Source organism: Xyrauchen texanus, chromosome 3 (genome assembly GCF_025860055.1).
Source record: "Xyrauchen texanus isolate HMW12.3.18 chromosome 3, RBS_HiC_50CHRs, whole genome shotgun sequence".
NCBI classification, from domain to species: Eukaryota; Metazoa; Chordata; class Actinopteri; order Cypriniformes; family Catostomidae; genus Xyrauchen; species Xyrauchen texanus.
In genome coordinates this window covers 8,272,227-8,293,155 of record NC_068278.1, presented here as the reverse complement: position 1 = coordinate 8,293,155, position 20,929 = coordinate 8,272,227, and positions in this window count along the sequence as shown.

Here is a 20,929-nt window from a genome sequence, read left to right as displayed (position 1 = left end):
GGTGATCCAGGATTGTGACTTGTGGCTCAACCTTGCAGAGATTAGGGACGCCAACCAGGTTCGCATTTCTCAAGGTGGCCTGTTCGGTGACACTGTCAAGGACTTTGCCATGCAGTTCTTGGCAGTCAAGAAGCAGACAGAGACCATCCTGCACATCCTGCCTTGGCATGATTCCACCTAGAGCCCGCCAAGATCCTGCATCTCCTCTGCTCATCGCAGAGGGCGTCTACCTAAGGCAGCAACTCCGGCTCCGCCACAGCACGAGCCAAAGGCTCGGCACTAGCGTAGAGCCTCCTGCAGGAAGATGATGCCCCCCGTCTCTCGGCCCAGCACCAAGAACCCCAGGAGTGCTTCAAAGCATCCCTGAGACAGGCGGCCCAGGGGTAAGGAGACCCGCTGTAAACCAGGAGGTGGTACAAAGACCACTCCATCCTCCAGTGGAGGGCCAGACGTGTTAGTCTGGATGGACAACATGGCGATGGTAGCATACATAAATCATCAAGGTTGTTTACGCTCATGACTACAGTTGCCGCGGGCCACTCACATCCCAGTCAAACTCAGTGGCACAGCGGACGCGCTGTCGCGACAGATGATGCTCAGAGGAGTGTGTAGACTCCACCCCCAGGTGGTCCAGCTGGTTTGAGTCGATTCAATGAAGTGCAGGTAGACTTATTTGCTTCATGCTCATGTTGGTGGCAACGTACTGGTCCACCCAGACTTGGTTCTCAGAGCTCACACTTCTCACAACAGCCCTTCCCTGGAAAATTCCCCTAAGGAAGGACCTCCTTTCTCAGGGACGGGCACAATTTGGCACATGCATCCAGACCGCTGGAACCTCCATGTCTGGCCCCTAGATGGGACGCGGTGGTAGACACTATCACTAAGGACTGTGCTCCCTCTACAAGGCAGCAGTATGCCTTGAAGTGGCATCTGTTCGTGAATTGGTGTTCTTCCTAAGGTAAAGACACACAGAGATGCACAATCAGGTTGGTGCTTTCCTTCTTGCAGGAGAAGTTGGAGGGGCAGCTGTCCCTCCACCTTAAAAGTGTATGTGGCCACCATAGCTGTGCACCACGATGCAGTAGACGGTAAGTCCTTGGGAAACACAACCTGATCATCAGGTCCTTAGAGGCGCCAGGAGGTTGAATCCTCCTAGGCCGTGCCTCATTCCCTCGTGGGACCTCTCTGTAGTCTTGCTGGGCCAACAGAGAGCCCCATTTGAGCCCCTGGAGTCAGTCGAGATAAAAGCCCTCTCATTGAAGATGGCCATCAAGAGGGTTGGGGATCTGCAGGAGTTCTCTGTCTGCGATAAGTGCCTAGTGTTCGGTCTGGTATACTCTTACATAAGCCTGAGACCCCAGCCGGGCTATGTGCCCAAGGTTTCCACTACCCCTTTTAGGGATCAATTGTGAACTTGCAAGCACTGCCCCGGGAGGAGTCAGACCCAGTCTTGTCATTACTGCCTCCGGTACATGCCTTGCTTGTTTATTTGGACCGCACAGAGAGATTTAGACACTCTGAGCAGCTTTGAGGGACAGGAGAAGGGGAAGGCTGTCTCCAAACAGAGGCTGGCCCACTGGATCGTGGATGCCATCATTTTGACATACCAGGCCCAGGGCACGCCGTGTCCCCTGGGAGTACGAGCACACTCCACTAGGAGTGTGGCATCCTCATGGGTCCTGGCAAATAGTGCCTCTCTAACAGACATCTGTAGACTAGCAGGCTGGGTGACACCCAATACCATTGCGAGATTTTGCAATATCTGGGTTGAGCCAGTTTTGTTCTGTGTTAGCGGGTACGAACACGTAAATATGTGGGTAGTTGGCCGGGTGTACCACTTGCACTCCCTGAGTGAATACCATGCTCTTTTTCTTTCCCATTAGTTCCCGGGACCGGCGAACCGTCTTTCCTCCCGGCAGGCGAATTCAGCTGAAGATTTCGATGCCAGGCCCAGTACTCGTGAAGTATGCCCTGTCAGGTCAGACCCTGTACTTGGGATAGGTTCTCCACATGTGATCGTTCCCTGTCGGTAATCCCATATGGGTAAAATCCCATCAGTTACAAGGCATTTTAAAATACACATCATCAACCTTGATAATATTTATCATTTTTATTCTTTAATAACCCAGTGACAGACATGTTATTGTTTCATTTTTAAATCTATTAAGGGTTATATATTATACCTCATGTTATGAATTTCATGTAAATGTGTTAAGGCTATTCTTTTTTCATAACAAATACTTTAGTTTATTTTTTAGAGAGACAAGCTACCAATGGTAATGACAAGTGGAGTTCCAGATATATGGATGTGACATTTGCAGTTAAAATGTGAAATTTTTCTTCATATATAAAGTACTAATTACCAGTATATCAAACTATTTATATGTATAATCATAGTGTAATGTCATTCTTATGTTTTCCCCCAAGGACTCTTTATTTTGAAAGTGTTTTGTAATAATTGTCATGTCTGTTTTCCTGGTTTCCCTCCTGATTGTATCCCAGATGTTCCTTGTCTTCTTGTAAGCCCATGTGTGTGTGTGTGTGTATATATATATATATATATATATATATGTGCAAAGGTTTTAGGCACTTGTGAAAAATGTTGCATAGTGAGGGTTTCTTCAAAAATAGTGCAAAATTTTGTTTTAATTTTTCAATAATCATCATCCAAAATCTAGTAAACATAAAAAACCTAAATCAATATTTGGTGTGACCAACTTTGCCTTCAAAACAGCTCCAATGCTCCTAGGGACACCTGGACATCATTTTTCTTGGTTTTTGACAGATAGGATGTTCCAAGCTTCTTGGAGAATTTTCCACAGTTATTTTATCTATTTCGTTTGTCTCAATTGCTTCTTTCTCTACATGTAATCCCAGATTGATTCGATGTTCAGTGGGGGTCTCTGTGGGGACATGTCATCTGTTGCAGGACTCCCTGTTCTTCTATTCTATTCTATTTGCAGAAGGAATGTTTGGGAGTTTAAAATGTATATTACCTATTGACACACTACAGCCAAAGATATAAATAACCATCTTAATACAAATATTTTTGTTAAACATAGCCAAAGAATGTAGAAGGGTTGGCACTCCTAAGAACATGTAATTTATAATTTTTTTATTTTTTAACATTAGCGTTTTCATATAAATAGGGCATTACGGAGGTGACAGCTGTGAAAGCAGCCCTTACATCATGAAGGGGAACCATCCAAATTCTTTAAAATTTGCAGATTGTGACCTCAGAGACACATTATATTATGTTATAATACCCATCAAGGCTTTATGATGAATTGAAATAAGATTGAAATTGCCATTTTTCCATGGTATGGTTGACATTTTTGTGGAATTGCCCACAAGCCATCCATTGTTGTTATGGAAGACTACGTTATGGGAACTGTGGCAGGCTAAACATTCATAAGGGGAAGTACAATGTAGAATGAAGGGGTTTAAAGCTATCCTCCTGTTCTAATTATGTCTGATATTCAACAAACTGGCCATGTTTGCCATCAGATATGAAAAGAGATGGCTTAATGTAAATTATGAAGAGCCTGATGAAAGTAAAAGACTATTTCAGAAGGGAAAAAACCCCACATGAAGGATATGGGAGAAGTCAGACATGAAATAAAAATGTATATCCTGGAGAAGCTTTAAAAGAGTCAATTTATCACAGTTTAGCCCAATAACTTTAAAAATGGCAAAGTAGCTTCAGCCTTGATTATCAAACATCCCTGCTTGAATGCACCAGGTTTGGTATGGAATTTGAATGTTGCATGATGAGCTTGAAATTATTAATAATAAATAATGCCCAGTGAGCAATCTAAAGGCAGCTGTGGGATTGAACACAAAAGTGTTGGTTAATGAAAAAAACTAGTCGCAAATTTGCCACTCGTTATTTTCACACGCAAATTAGCTTGTGATTCATTGCAAATGTTTGCCAGAAGTTTGCAGCTCTTCACCGGTAGTGGTGAACCTGCAGCAAACTTTTAGCAACAATGGACGAAACGCTGCAAATTTGACACAAAGTGCAATTGCATGTGAAAATGATCAGTGGTGAATTTGCGGCAAGTTTGCCATGAACTCTCGATTTTTGTTGGGGAATGAAGAACGCTGTGTAGAAGGAGAGAGTGTCCATAGAAAGAGAGTTGAAGAAGAACCCAACAAAGAGGTTGAGGAGCTTGCAAAGGAACATTTGCTCATTTTTTACTTTGAAGCTCAAATTGAATTAAAGTGTCACTCTATACTGATTGTAATGTTAATGTAGGTGTGGAGGATAAAATGTAATCAGTTTTGTGGTGTTGAGAAATGTGACTAACTGTATAGCAAACACAAATATGTATTGCGGTAAATTGTTCTTCTGCTTTGTTAACCAAGTTGCCTTTTACTTTTTAAATGTAAGGCATTTAAATCAACAATGGTGTTATTCAGAGAGCAGGACCGTTCTTTGTCCTCCCTAATCTCATTACTGGTTGCATTGGTATTCTGTAGACAACACCATCTGTAAGATCACTGCAGAATAATTTAGTTTGAATGGTGTGTCTTCTTACTTAAAGGAATGTTCAGGTTCAATACAAGCAAAGCTAAATCAACAGCATTTGTGGCATAGTCTTGCCCTTACAAAAATCTAGAGTTCATGGAAAACTCGCTGCAAATTTGCCACTGATTATTTTCACATGCAAATGAGTTTTGTGGCAAACTTGCTGCAAATTGTGCATTGTTGCCAAAAGTTTGCTGCAGTTTTATCACTATTGGTCAAGAGCTGCAAACTTCTGATAAACATTTGTGGTGAATCACAAGCTCATTTGCATGTGAAAATAATGAGTGGCAAATTTGCAGCTAGCCTTTGTAAGGGTGATTACCAAAAATATATATATATATTGACTCTATAGTGTTTCAAAAGTATAGCCACAAGATGTGAACATTGTCTGTGTTAGCATGATTTTAATGTGATAAAATTGCTTACTGATCTTAAAACTTAATTGTAATGATGACAGATCCCTCAGTAACCCTTAAATCTGGTGAATTTTTAAACACTTACAATGTTTACTTCTTACTTTGCTAACTTTTGAAACATTGTGTATATTCATGTGAATGTACTATCCCCATTCACTTTCATTGTAACTGGATGAGTCATGATAATGTTTTTGTGGTAATAAAAATAATTACACAAAAGTTGTTGATGAAGCTTAACTATTATTGAACCTGAAACAAAGAATCAGCAGTGTCAGTACAAAAATGCAAAAAATTTTACTCTTATCTGCTTATTTTTTAAAAATGTAATACTAGTAATACAAGTAATACTGATTATGTAATTATTTAAGAAAAAACTATAGTCACTTTTCCACCATCGGGCCGAACAGTTCTGGTTGCGAAAACATCCAGTTCTGTGCTGATCCAGGCCAGTTGGCATGGTTACAGTTTCTTTTTCCACTGTGGTGCTATGTTACAAATATGTAAGTTTGCAACAGCTTGAGAGGTAAACATTGGTGCACTATGGCGGATTGCATATTCCAGTTTTAAGGACTGCTTTACCCCCTGGTTTTTACTCTGCTAAAGCACAGGAAATTCACCACCCATGACGAAAAAGGAAAGCAAAAAGAAAAAGGCGAGAGGTTTTCCATCATTTGGTGAAGGGTTGGGCATGCCACTGGACATGTCATATTGTTATTTACAAGTGTGTGTCAATTTAACAAACCATTGACAATACATTAGAATCTTTTTTTATTTTTTACTTTATATTAAGCCACATGACTTGAACTAGAGCAGCCATGGGGTTAAATGTCTTACTCAAAAGTGCAATGGTAATAACTTAGCAGATCTTGCTTCTTGCATGGATCAACCCAGCAATTACACAACACACAAGGACATCTCGCTGTCTTCTCCACAGAACTGCAGGTGTGGTAACAAATGCTTCAATCAAGCTGATTGTAATTGTTAAAATGTTGCACAGATTTTACAGTTGACTAAAAGTTAAGGGTTGGCCAAGTTGGTCTCCCAGCCTGGCCAAGCTGATCTAGCCAGTCTAGAAAAGTGCCTAAAAACCCCTTTAATACCAGCCAAATCTAAAACCAGTTTGATCAGGCCACGGGCCATCAGTCACAATAATCTTTGTACAGCAAGATTTCACAGCGGAGTGCAGATGTGAAGTGAGTGTTTTATTTCATTGTGATTATACATTGTAGCAATATATGAAGCACTACCAACACAGAGTTCACTACCAAATCAAGCAACTTTCAGTTTGTCAACACTGAAAATTTCACCAAACTTGAACCCCATGCTAAATGTACTTAGGTAAATTACTCGCCAATGGATGTCCATCAGGCAAAATGTCAGAACATGTAGATTCCCAATGAGATATCTGTATTTTGCGGTATACAAGTGTGGTGGGAAAGACCATTGTCTCCCTGTATCATGCTCCCACAGTGTTTGTTTTACTACACCCCTTTAGAATTAGGTGGGTTTTAACACCCAACCCGCATGCACCGTGGGGTATATTAGGGCATTTACTTGCCACCTGAAAACACGTAACTGTCCGATGACAGCGGTCCTTTCCGGTATTGCATGTGTCCACGCTAATGGTATGTGGTGTTAGGTTGACTTGCTTCTCTCTCTGCGTGCATGTACGTATATACATATGTAGTTAACGTTAGCTTCTCTTTTACGGTAGCGTTCTTTCATGCATACTTTGCATAGTATTTGCGGAGCGTCGTTGGTTGACTGCTGCCTTCCTCTGCTGAGTCTCTGCCATTTCGGTATGTGCAATTTATTTGAGTGATTTGAGAGGTATGTGGTTTCACCTTTGGCTTTTTGTAACTTTTGTTTGTCTTATTTTAGGCAAACAATCCTGCTGCTCGTGCTGTGTGTTTACAGATTAATTAAAGACTGCATCTCCGTCTCTGCAAATAAACCTGCTGCCTTCCTCCATCTGATTTATGTTGTTTTTTGCTTTATTATTATTTTTGTTTGTTGACATATCATTTAAATTGGTTTGGCTTAACAATTTGTTTTCTCTAATGCTGTTGCTTTTTTTTTTATGACAAGTATCAGTCTTTTCCTATCTTTTTAGATACACAAATAGCTTTCTGAATTTAAAACTAATATTTAAGTATTTCTGATCTCAATTTGAATGTTTTTGTGTTGTTTTTGTGTCGTGTTTTCCTCGTTATTGTTTTTGTTAATTATTTTCTTTTGTGTTTAATTGTTTTTCTTTTGTGTTAATTCAGGAGCTCAAGGCCCAGAGTAGGAAGGCTAGCCGTTCACATTTGTGGTGGTGTCTCCCCCCGTCCAGGTCCGGCCCGTCATACAGACAGTACAGGTGGTTGCCTAGGGCCCCGACATGCCTGGGAGGGCCCCGCAAACAAGTTCAAAGTAAATTTACAAGTCATAAGATTAAGAAACCTTGATGGTTTTTATTTTGAAATTCTCCACAGTCCAATGGTTACTATAGCGCGCACACTCAGGAGTGTGTAACACCTGTGAACCTGATCATTTAACGTAGAAATCACAATGATTGTGAAACCTAAAAACAACATAATAAGTATAAAATGAGCTCTGAATAATAACAAAAAGACAGATAACTGAAAGTTAGAACAAAAAAATAACAGCAGTGTGTCTAAAATCGGCAAGAATTAAAGCGAAGCAGTAAACACTAAAAATATTGCTTTGTGGACATTTGAGACTTTGAGGCTTATGTTGTGTAAAGGATAGAATAACTCTTTACATTTGTAAAGAATAAGACACACACACACATTCTGGTCAATCTTTTGTTTTCAATTATTTTGTTGCTCTACATAACATTTACACATAGTAATGTGTGTAGTTGAATTTTCTAGCACGGTCAGTGTCCTATACTATTAAAACTATATAAAACCATTTTTAACAGCATTTTCTTATTTTTTGTTTCTTTAATGGGGAACACATACGGTTATATTTGTTAATATTAGTTAACTACATTATCTAACATGAACTAACAATGAATAGTCCTTAAACTATCTAACTCCGGCGGTTCCAGAGGCTCCTGGAGCATATGACATCCTCAGCGGCAGCCGCGCCGATCGGGTTGATGCGTAAGTGATAGCTTCAGCACTGGCTTCAGGCTCGAGTCCCGAGATGGGTGTGGCGTCGCAGCCCATACTGTGTGTGCATCACCTCTTTCTGCTGTCAGACATTCAACCCTTAGACAGACCTCTGTTTCCTGCGGACAGTCCCCCTACAGCAGGTGTCCAGATGCGTCGTGGTCACCACAGATGCCTCCAAACTGGGATCTTACGCTCCTCGTGACAGCACCTCCCTAACAGATTCCCCTGAGAAGGGACATTCTTTCTCAGGGACGAGGAACCCTTTGGCATCTGCACCCAGACCTCTGGAACCTCCATGTCTGGCCTTATGATGGGCTGCAGAAGATCCAAGTGGCCTACCACCTGCTGTTGTAGACATGATCAACCAGAGCTCCCTCTACCAGGCAGCTTTACACCCTGAAGTGGCACTTGTTCACAAATTGGTGTTCTTCCCGATCTGAAGACCCGCAGAGATGCACAGTCGGGTCAGTGCTCTCATGTCTGCAGGAGAGGCAGGAGGAGGCTGTCCCCCTCCACCTTGAATATCTATGTATCCGCCATGTCGGCTCACTACAATACAGTCGACTACATGTCTTTAGGGAAGCAAGACCTGATCATCAGTTTCGTTAGAGGTGGCTTTTAAACTCTATGGAAACAGATCATCATTAAATTGAATGCCTGGGAGCTATTCTTCAAAATGTTTGCCATTACTTATTCACTTTGTAAATAACTTTATTTGGATTATACTCGTTTTCCGATTGCTGCCATACACTATGATTTGTTAACAACTTGCAGCTGTACATCACCTCACCATTAGCTAGGTAACTCCTAGCCAATCATATATCAGACATCGGTTTATAAGTCTGCTTACAATCTATCACATTGCTGTTTCAGTGTGCCAACACAGCAAATCATTCATTCTATAGCTCACTACATCTGACGTCGAGTCAGAGTCGCTCCCCGACGATCCAGCTCTGGACATGGCTTTTGCCACTGCTCCTTACCTTTTATACAGGATCAGCAGCTCCTCTCCTCAACACACATCTGCAATTTCTGGATTCTCAGTGGTATTGCGGCACTCATGGAATGATAATAGATATGTTAACCACTTCTCCGTCAACTCAGATCTCTCCATGCCACGGGTGAAACAGTTCACATAACATCTTGGGAAGCCCTCCTTCACTCCTCAAAGATGCCGTCACTTCATCTCAACTTTCTGCTCGCCTCAAACCTTCAATGTGTGTGTAAATGATCAGCAAATCCGGATCTTCACCTAGAACTTAGTCACGTAGCAGACCTCCCTCAGTCGAGCCACCGCATCTACCACAATCGGAATGCATGACCCAGTGCTGGAATGAGCGTGCTCCTTGCCAAGTCCGTCAAAATCATTGCATCAAGGCAGCAGCTGATTCCCATCAGAAATAAATTTCTCAACTATCTAATGCATTCAGAGGATGGTTTATGTGTCTAAGGCTTTCTGTTCCCGATGTTGTCTGTTCATCATGACCCTCATCTGCATCAATATCAAAATCAAAAGATTTCATTCCAAATATCATTCCAATAGAGCATTCGGCTCTCATAGTTCATGGCAGGCAATCACACGTTTACAGTGTGATGAGCGCCATGAGGGTATCTCAGTTAAGGTTCACAATGCAGGATTCATTCACCATGTTGCATGCCCAAGTGTATCCCTATCGGGGAATCATGATCTATTATTCATGCGTGTCATAATGCACAGTTCTTATAATACAGGGTCTTATCACTCCATTCAGTTAAGATTATGCCTTGCTTTGTTGGTCACTCACATCGCTCGAAAATCATGAAGTGTTCTTACTTCATATGTCTACTTCCACTCTCCAAATAAGGAAGCACCACTGTTGTTGAGCAACTTTGACACTTAGCAGTAAGCTTCGCTCATTACATTTCCGTATCTCAACAGATCATTTAATTGCCACCGCTATGCATTTTTCTGCCTTATATGATACAGTCAAACAGGGGCGTGATTCCTATTCCACAGTCTGTTTATGTTTTATTATTCATCCAGGCATCATTACAGTGCAGACATTTTTATTATTTGGCTCTCCGTTAATAATTTATTATTTTATCACTGTTTCATTCAATGGGGACTTTCTATGTATTGGGGCTTTATCTATATTCTAAATTCCAAAGCTCATTACGAGTTTAACAACTATGTCAGCCTAACTACATTACATTTTTATTTAAGAATCAATGCAGTTCAGTCTTTGCTCCATTCACTTTTAATGTGCTTGTGGTTGGGGCAGTTACATTTAGTAGCAAGTAAGAAGGGTTTTGATCACTCATTGGATTAAACCTGTGCTGGAAATGTCAAAAGCCTATTATTTCAATTCCGCTACATTTAATTTTCTGTTCCTGCAATAAGACATAAGCTCCTTCATAATGCTTTCTACATTATTTCTACAACTATGTTTGTCTAAACGTATTATTTAGTATTTTTTTTAAGTTTCCAGTGCATTTGGCTCTCCGCTCTGTTAACTGTAAATATATAAAATTTTGGTCCCTGTTGTTAAATCAGTGGAACTGGCTTCCCCTGTTCCATGACAAAAACCCTGAAACCTCAGACGGTATGTCCTTTTTCATGGACGCGTGCAGTCCGAACGTCTTGAGGCTACTGTATAGGAACATGGTTTGCAGTGAAATGGCCAGACTCATGTTTCACCCACACCCAGCTCCCCTTCATCCGCATCTTCGAAATTAATCCCATCATCGTCATCAGCATTTATGGAGTTCCCTCTGGTCATGCAAATGTATTGTTTTTTTTGTGACAACACCACCTCAATCATGATCATCTATAAGGTAGGTCCTCCTCCAGGCTCCTTAGCCCCTACTGAGACATTTGACATGGCAGAGCATCAACTGAAATGGTTTTCCTTTGCATAGGTACTTCACAAGCCTAGTTCGCCCTCGTCGGAGGACTCATAATTAACATGGGATATCTTTCAACAAAGGGTATTGCATGACAACCTCGCCATTATTGTATGGCTTTTGCATGTTGTTCATCTTTTGGAAAAGCTAACCATCAAACAATGCCTGCCCTCGTCAGACGTCTCATAATCAACGTGGGATATCTTTCAACAAAGGCTATTGCATTACAATGTTGCCATTATCGTATGGATTTATGCTATGTTGTCATCTTTTGGCAAAGATAACCACTAAACAATGTCTGCCCTCGTCAGTGGGTTCATAATCAAATGTTGTTTATCTTTCAAAAAAAGGTATTGCACAACAATGTGGCCCTTATCGCAGGGCCTCATATTACATTGTTTATCGTTTGGCAAGATTCTGCACAACTACAGGTGCTTCGTCGGAGGGCTCAAAATCAAACTCATTGTCTCTCAACAAGGGGTATCCTCCAGCAAGGATATCATTCTATGCTCCTCTATCATAAAAGTCATCAGTAAATGAATGCATGGCTTATCCTATTGCAAAGGTATTGCACAACCATGCCAGGGATATTGTGTATTTCATACAGTGTCAATTCTAGGTTTTCACATCTCCTTTTCTCCTCCAAATTGAATGCCAAACACGAGACCTGGATCATAACCTGAACGGATCTTCTTCTCTTTTTGGGGTAGGTTCCTTGCCCCTGCCTCCTATCTCTGGCAGGATCTGAAGGTTCCAAGTCTATCACATTGCTGTTTCAGTATGACAACACGGTAACCTCCACCAGCCCACCACCACCAGTTGAGTCCCATCCTTCATGGAGGTAGGTTTCTCGCCCCTGCCTCCTATCTATGGCAGGATCTGATGATTCCATCTTCTTCATATTGCCAGACGGGGCTTATGCCAAAGAGTGACATTACATTCCTGTTTCAAATTCATCAAATAAATGTTATATTAAACTTTACTCAAGTCAGCGAATCTTCATGATTGAATAGAGGACACAACAAGGGTTCACCCAGGACCAGGAGTGGCATCAAGGGAAGAAGACACTGACACATGAAATATTGAGGTGCAGACGCTGGGTCAAGTGCTGAAACATAAGTTCTGGAACAGGGGCTGGTGAAACAGACCCAGGAGCATGGCTCTGGCTCAAGTAAAGACCCTGGCTCTGTGGCAGACCTAGACTCTGGCACTGGCACTGGGAAACATGTAGTGCTTTGTGCTGGCACTGGTACAAATGTGGGAATCTGCACTGACTTGGATTTTGTGGCAAGCCTGAGCTGATATCTTCCCACGTCTATTCTTCCTCTTGGAAGGACCTGCTGTAAACAAAAATATCTCCTCCATATGCTATTTTGAGCAATGAACAATGAGGTGTTCACAGTCTCTGCAGCCTAAAATTGGCATTCCAAATTATCTGGTCCTCCAGCAGGGAATATTTCATGTAGTCCCTTTGAAAAAGGGGCAAAATCTTTTAAAGTCAGCTCTGTTCAGTCAGAGATCTGTCACACTTGATGATTCAGAATGGATGATTCAGCTCCTGGCCCAGTGTCTGCACCTCAATAATTTATTCAGTCTCTTATCCCCCTGAGGCTACTCCTGGGCCTGGGTGAACCCTTGCTGTGTCGTCAGTTCCTGTGTCCTCAGACATAGTCCCAGTGCCTGTTCATTTGCTTCCGGTTCCTGTTTCTGTGGCCTTTGCACCAGCTTTCTTGCAATGTTCAATGTTTGTCCCAAAATTGTCAGTTTTAACCCCTCTTTTGTCCACGCTGGTCCCCAAGGCTTTGTCTAGCCCTGTTGCTGGTCTGTACAGTACTGACATATAGTAAAATCCTGAAATCCTGACACTTCTTGATCAAAGCTGCCCCTTGCCCTGGCAATTCTACTGTTTCTGAGCCTCACTCTCTCTCCACCTGAGCCACCTGAGCCTGGGTTCCAAGGCTTGCCTGCCCCTACCCCCAATTCTATGTTTATCTTTAGTTCTACTTGCCCAGAGCCTCTGCCAATAATAGATGTACTATTATAGGCTCTAGAGTTGAGCCCACAGTTTCTAACTCTCCAAGATCTCCTGGTCAACAAGGCCAACAAAGCACCTGTGGTTCCTTGGATATTCTTGGTTCTCAGTCTCCCCCAGTTTAAACTGGTGCCACACTAGCAGACTCAAAACAACACTTTTTGGCAGATGTTGTCACATATGTTTTGGTCAAATCTCACTCTCTTCAGCTGAAGGTGTGACACACGTGTAATACAAATATTGGAGTGGTGACACACCAAGTATAGCCAGTAAAAGGCTATATCTGCATTTTGATGATGAATTACACTGACAAATTGTATTGACAAGCTGCTGGTTGTTTTGTGGATAAGAGTGCGATTGCCGTTTTGAAATATGCATATCCGAAACGAACAAAGGGAGAAAACACACCAGCAAGCCTACCCTAGAGGCCTAGAATGCATATGCAGCTTTCAGTGAGTAAAGTTAAATAAAAACAAACTGTTGTTGCTCCTCTTTCTGATATCATTTTAGTGCAGGAAAAAAGGCAGGAAAAATAGAATCAATACTGATTACAATCAGCGTTTTTGATCATTTGCAGCTGAGTGTGATGAAGATGTTCAGATCAATTTGATGTCTTGTAAGTTCTTCAGTAAAGGTAGAAGCTCATTGGTCATGTGAAGAGAAACAAGAGTCCGCCTTGGCAACAGAGTGATTTTTTTTAGAACATGTTGGATACTTTTTTCTGTTGCTAGAGCCATTATCTCAGCAGGGAGTCTTAGCAGTCAAGTGATTAACGACCTCCTGCTGGCTGATACTAATGCGCGCATCGTCTCTATTTTGACTGGAAAGGGATAATGTTAATGAAGCTAACACCTGATAATCACATTAAAATTTTATACATTTCTCATTATCTCTCTGGCTTTAATAGTTCCCTATACCACTATGGCTTCTGTGGACCTGTGTTCCATACACAGGCGGATCATCTAATGTGTTTTATGGGTGTGTGCCTGGGGGCCAGGCCACTAGAGGACCCATGCTAGCAGGAGACAGAAGTGTTGTTCAAAATCGCAATGGGAGAAAGGTGCCTCTGGTTGTTCTTTGCAAATTACTCAGCCTGGCAGGCTCCATAATGTTATGATTAGGGTGGGGGCGGGGTTAGGGCATCTGCTGCCTCCCAGGAACAAACTGAGGCCCCTTTGTACAATGGGCACTCAAACAATTGGACAATCTTGAGATTTCATTCATGGTGCAGTTTTGGAGCCATGTCTTAAGTAGATTCACAGTAACAAGTGAACATTGCAATATTTTTAAATAATAATAATAATATTACTGCCGATGCATCTCTTGCTCGTGCACGCAGCATTCCGCAACTCATAGGGTGCTTGACACGTGCAGTAATCCAAACTGTCTACAATGCAAGCATGTAACATCAGAGCGAACCTCACTTCGTTGTACTCGCTCATATTACAGCTGATTTGATAACAAAGGCTGAAATAGCAAAAATGCCTTGTGTGTAATTCTTCCAGAACAGCTGTAGGGTGAAGAGAAACACTTCAGACAACTTCATCATCCTTTTTAACTCTCATCTCCATCTGACCTGTACAGGTATTTTCTCTGCCTTGTGAATTAGTTATTTTAATAATAGCTAGGCCTGTTTAATGATTTACATAAAATAAAAACTGAATTATTAATAATAAATGCATAATATTTTAAATAACTGATTATGCAGCAAGGTCCCGTTTTCTGTACATTATCTGTGGATTTTGTCAACTTTAAACTGGAGAGTATTGACTTATTAAAGGGATAACGCCATTCTTAAAGGAATAGTTGACACCAAAATGAAAACTGTGTCATCACTTACCTTCATGATTTTGTAAACCCATTTGGCTTTCTTTCATACTTTGAATTTAAAAGGAGATGTTAGTCTCAGCCACCATTCACTTTTATTGTATGGAAAAAAAGATGAATGAATGTCAATGGTGACAGGGATTAACTTTTAGCCTAGCATCACATTTTGTGTTCCAGAAGAGAGAAATGTATATGGGCTTGGAATGAGTAATCATGACAGAATTTACATTTTTGGGTGAACTATCCTGTAAAAGTATTTGTTAAAGGTATTTTCCAAGATCAAAAATATACATGTAAGTCAGCACATGATTGTATGTCTTGCTGGAAAACAAATGAATGAATAGAAGGATCATAATGAAGGCTCTACACAAAAAAAATATTATTTTTGTGAATAAAACTAGAGGTAAGAATCGAGGTAAGAAGTAGTCCCCTCAGGGATTAAGATGGGATTGTTGTTGAAATGTAGTTGTTTTAGTATTACGAGTTTTACAACTGATGATTGGTACTTTGTGTGTGTGTGTGTGTGTGTGTGTGTGTATGTGTGAGCGTGTATTTATCACTTTGTGGGGACCAAATGTCCCCATAAGGATAGTAAAACCCGAAATGTTTGACCTTGTGGGGACATTTTGTCGGTCCCCATGAGGAAAACAGCTTATAAATCATACTAAATTTAGTTTTTTGAAAATGTAAAAATGCAGAATGTTTTCTGTGAGGGTTAGGTTTAGGGGTAGGGTTAGGTTTAGAGGATAGAATATAAAGTTTGTACAGTATAAAAACCATTATGTCTATGGAAAGTCCCCATAAAACATGGAAACACAACATGTGTGTGTGTGTGTGTGTGTGTGTGTGTGTGTGTGTGTGTGTGTGTGTGTGTGTGTGTGTGTGTGTGTGTGTGTGTGTGTGTGTGTGTGTGTAAGAAATAATCAAACCAAGCAAGTTAGGGGTCCACCAAACATTTGTGCCCAGGGGTCTGCAACTTGATGATCCGGGCATTGTTCCACATGGCTCATATTTTGGTTCTGCCTATAGTCACCAGGCATGCTGTTTTGTGGTACTGTCACCTAAAGTTTTCTAGCTGAGTTGCAGTTGATATTTCATCAGGACTTTTCTGTGACTCATTAGTTATTTTTTTCCTGTTTTAAAATCTGCATGTCTTGACTGTTCAAGGGTGTACTTGGTATTCATCAAGATAGTCATTAGGATTTTAACACAGACATATATTTACACATACAACTGTGTTTATACTAATACTATAAACTCATCTAACATTTCACAAAGAAAACAATGAGTGAGACAGACTAACTATAAGGCATGTGACAACAAAATTTCAATAGTAGGGTTGGAAATTCTCTTTACTTCCATATCTTATTTATTTCCTTTTTTTCCCCTATCTCATAATTCTGGTGTGATAAATATAAGATTTAATTAAGATATTTAATTGTTCTCATTTTAAATATATATATACAGTGCATCCGGAATGTATTCACAGCGCTTCCCTTTTTCCACATATTGTTATGTTACAGCCTTATTCTAAAATGGATTACATTCATTATTTTCCTCAAAATTCTACAAACAGAACTTTGTTTGAAATCTTTGCAAATGTATTAAAAATAAAAAACAGAAAAAATTGCATGTACATAAGTATTTACAGCCTTTGCTCAGTACTATGTTGAAGCACCTTTGGCACCAATTACAGCCTCAAGTCTTTTTGTGTATGATGCTACAAGCTCGGCACACCTATTTTTGGGCAGTTTCTCCTATTCTTCTTTGCATGACCGCTCAAGCTCCATCAGGTTGGATGGGGAGTGTCGGTGCACAGCCATTTTCAGATCTCTCCAGAGATGTTCAATCAGGTTTAAGTCTGGGCTCTGGCTGGGCCACTCAAGGACATTCACAGAGTTGTCCCGTAGCCACTCCTTTGTTATCTTGGCTGTGTGCTTAGGGTCGATGTCCTGTTGGAAGATGAACCTTCACCCCAATCTGAGGTCCAGAGCGCTCTGGAGCAGGTTTCATCAAGGATGTCTCTGTACATTGCTGTATTAATCTTTCCCTCGATCCTGACTAGTCTCCCAGTCCCTGCCGCTGAAAAAAAATCCCCACAGCATGAGGGGGATGGTATTGGCCAGGTGATGAGTGGTACCTGGTTTCCTCCAGACATGAGGCTTGTCATTCAGACCAAAGAGTTCAATATTTGTTTCATCAGACCAGAGAATTTTGTTTCTCATGGTCTGAGAGTCCTTCAGGTGCCTTTTGGCAAACTCCAGGCGGGCTGTCATGTGCCTTTTACTGAGGAGTGGCTTCCGTCTGGCCACTCCACCATACATGCCTGATTGGTGGAGTGCTGCAGAGATGGTTGTTCTTCTGGAAGTTTCTCCTCTCTCCACAGATAAATGCTGTAGCTCTGTCAGAGTGACCATCGGGTTGTTGGTCACCTCCCTGATTAAGGCCCTTCTCCCCCGATCACTCAGTTTGGCCGGGCGGCCAGCTCTAAGAAGTGTCCTGGTGGTTCAAAACTGTGCTCACTGGGACCTTCAATGCTGCAGACATTTTTCTGTAACCTTCCCCAGATCTGTGCCTCAATACAATCCTGTCTCGGAGATCTACAGACCATTCCTTGGACTTCATGGCTTGGTTTGTGCTCTGACATGCATTGTTAACTGTGGGACCTTATATAGACAGGTGTGTGCCTTTCCAAATCATGTCCAATCAACTGAATTTACCACAGGAGGACTCCAATCAAGTTGTAGAAACATCTCAAAGATGATCAGTGGAAACAGGATGCACCTGAGCTCAAATTTTGAGTGTCATGGCAAAGGCTGTGAATACTAATGTATATGGGATTATTTCGTTTTTTATTTGTAATAAATTTGCAAAGATTTCAAACAAACTTCTTTCCTGTTGTCATTATGGGGTATTGTTTGTAGAATTTTGAGGAAAATAATGAATTTAATCCATTTTAGAATAAGGCTGTAACATAACAAAATGTGGAAAAAGGGAAGCGCTGTGAATACTTTCCGGATGCACTGTATTATATATATATATATAAAAAGCAATACCTTTTTAGTTGGTCTTTTCTGTAATTATGAAATTATGAATAAAAGCCCCTCTAATGCTTCATATCAAACTCAACCAATGAAATATGCATCCCTTGATTAGGGAGGATTTACCTAATTGGAGAGAATTGGAATTTATAATAGGAGGCAGCAACCCATGACCTTTTGAAGACAATTACAGAAGAGATTTGTATCTTAACTCAGAATAAAAATAAATAAATAAAAAAAAAACAGGCTATAAAAACAGGCACTCTGATTCCATTGTTTACTGCCCTTTCATCACTGTAAGTTCCCACTTCTACAAATGGCCAAGGTGAGCATCCTTACAAAAATAAGTAAACCAATCAGATCCTTCCTCCAGTCACCAGCAATAGTGTACTAAAACCGAGATAGCTTTGAACCTGAAGGCTAATTTAATTATATAGGATAATTTAGAGATATTTAGAGGAACTAGCTACAATAGCTGTCTAATCAGTAAAATCTAACATACAAGTTTTTCAGCTTTCTGCTACCCTAACTGTGCATAAACTGGGATGTTTGTAACAATGGGAATGTTTGTAAACAATGGGATTGTTTTATAATGATTTGCTCAACAGACATGTATGCCAACTCAAATTACGTGGCATATTGAGATGTGTGCTGTTACTTTTCTATAGTAAACAGTAAACACTTATGATTTTTGTTTTGAAAAAATGGTTGAAAAAAACTTTATAGACTTTTTCAGACCCCATTATTTTTTCACATTTTGTTATGATGCATCATTATGCTAAAATGCTTTAAATTATAAAAAAAAATGTCGCATCAATCTACACTCCATACCCAATAATGACAGAGCAAAAAACGGATTTTTAATAAATGTACAAATGTATTAAAATTTAAAAAAACTGAAACATCACATTGAAATAAGTATTCAGACCCTGCGCTATGACATTTCAAATTTTGCTCAGGTGCATCCCATTTCTCTGGGTCATCTTTGAGATGTTTCTACACTTTGATTGTAGTCCACCTGTGGCAAATTCAATTGGCTGGACATGATTTGGAAAGGTGCACGCCTGTCTATATAAGATCTAGCAGCTGAAAATGCATATCAGAGCAAAAACAAAGCCATGAGGTCAAATGAACTGCCTGCAGAGCTCAGAGACAGAATTGTGTCGAGGCATAGATCTGGGGAAGGCTACAAAAACATTTCAGCTGCATTGAAGGTTCCCAAGAGCACAGTGGCCTCCATAATTCTTAAATGGAAGATGTTTGGAACAACCAGGAATCAAACCACATGAAATCATAACTTTTACATGAACAATAACCCCCCACTTAACACAAACAAGCAACTCAGTGGTCAAAAGCCAACTGACAAAGACACACAAAGAGACAATAAAACAGCCGAAAATACTTAGAAACATAAAAAAGAACACAAAAAGCATACTTTCAAAAACAAAAATGTTACAACACACACAAAGCCACTAGTCTCTCTCCGCTGCCCCTCATAGAGACCCTTCCATAAAGGCTAATAGTTGCATAATTTCCTGTTGTACAAATCCCAGTTGCTTAGCCTTCTACATGCCATCTCCTCAAATGCTGCTCCCCTGCCCATCTCCGCCCACCACTCCTGAAATGTGGGATGACCTGTCAACCAATCATAACACTGGCTAGAATGTTACTATTGTAACCTCCGTTCCCTGATGGAGGGAATGAGACGTTGTGTCAAAGAAGCGACACTAGGGGTCTCTCTTGAGAGCCTTGTGCATCTCTGAACTTGAGAAAAGGCCAATGAGAAATTGGCAGACAGAATTTGCATGTCCCGCTTCCAGACATACGGGTATAAAGGGAGGAAAATGCTTCTGTCCATTCAGGATTTTGCCCTGAGGAGCCGAGAATGAGGTTCGGCCGTAACAGTGGCTCGGTTCAGCGACGTGGCCGGGAGGACACAATGTCTCGTTCCCTCCATCAGGGAATGAGGTTACAACAGTAACCTAGACGTTCCCCGTCTGTCGCTCACTTCGACGCTTTGTTGAAGAAGTGACATAGGGGTCCATATTTAATCACGCCATGCGCTGAACCATGTACGTGCGTTGCTGAAGCAGGTGCGGGCTGGCAGTTGCGTGCCATTAAAATTATATCATTAAAAGTGTTAAAACTAGCAAAGTGTGCAGAGCTCGCTGTTCACACGTCCGATCCTCGCATGGAGTCACGTCATCTCAGTGTTTTCTTTTTAATAAATTTGCAACGTTATAAAAAATCTGTTTTTTGCTTTGTCATTTTGGGATATGGAGTGTAGATTGATGTGAAAAAAAACGTAAGTATTTTAGCATAAGGGTGCAACATAACAAAATGTAAAAACAATTAAGGGGTCTGAATAATTCCTGAATGCACCGTATATTTAGGGAGCAGATAATCATATGGTGGTGGGCTTTGTCAACTTCAGCTAGTAACAACAACATAACAATCACCTAGAACATCATAGGAAACCCATAGCAACACCCTAGCATCAACCCATAACACCATAGCATCAGACTCACAAGTTTTGCACAGCCAAGCACCACTTATTATTTCTTCAGAAAATGTAATCTATTTATTATGAATGATCCTAACAATAATATGAATTATTAATAATTATATAGACAACATTATAGATATGATTGGTTACTTTTTTCATTTTTAATTTATAAAAATACAATAGATTAACATAAACAGAAATGATCATTCTCCCACAAACATTCCTTAATGGTTATTTAATCACACTGCAACTACAAATTTAGAGATATTAACATGCTGCTAGGTCGATATGTGAAAGTCAAGCAAAAAGGCGTTGTTTATGTACGACCCACTCTTTAAAAGTAGACACAGACCACCTACACACTGGTGTGCCTGCTCTACCCTGGGGCAGGACATCATTTCAGCACAGCAGGAGCAGGGTATCAGAGATACTGTGGTGTTGCCTTTTGATCTGAAGATCCACACTCTCTCCTCTCTATATCTCTCCACCAAACATATGCTCATTCACACCAGGGTTGGGCAAAATTTTGAATTCAAGTGTGGTATTCTTTCAATTCATGAGTTTTATT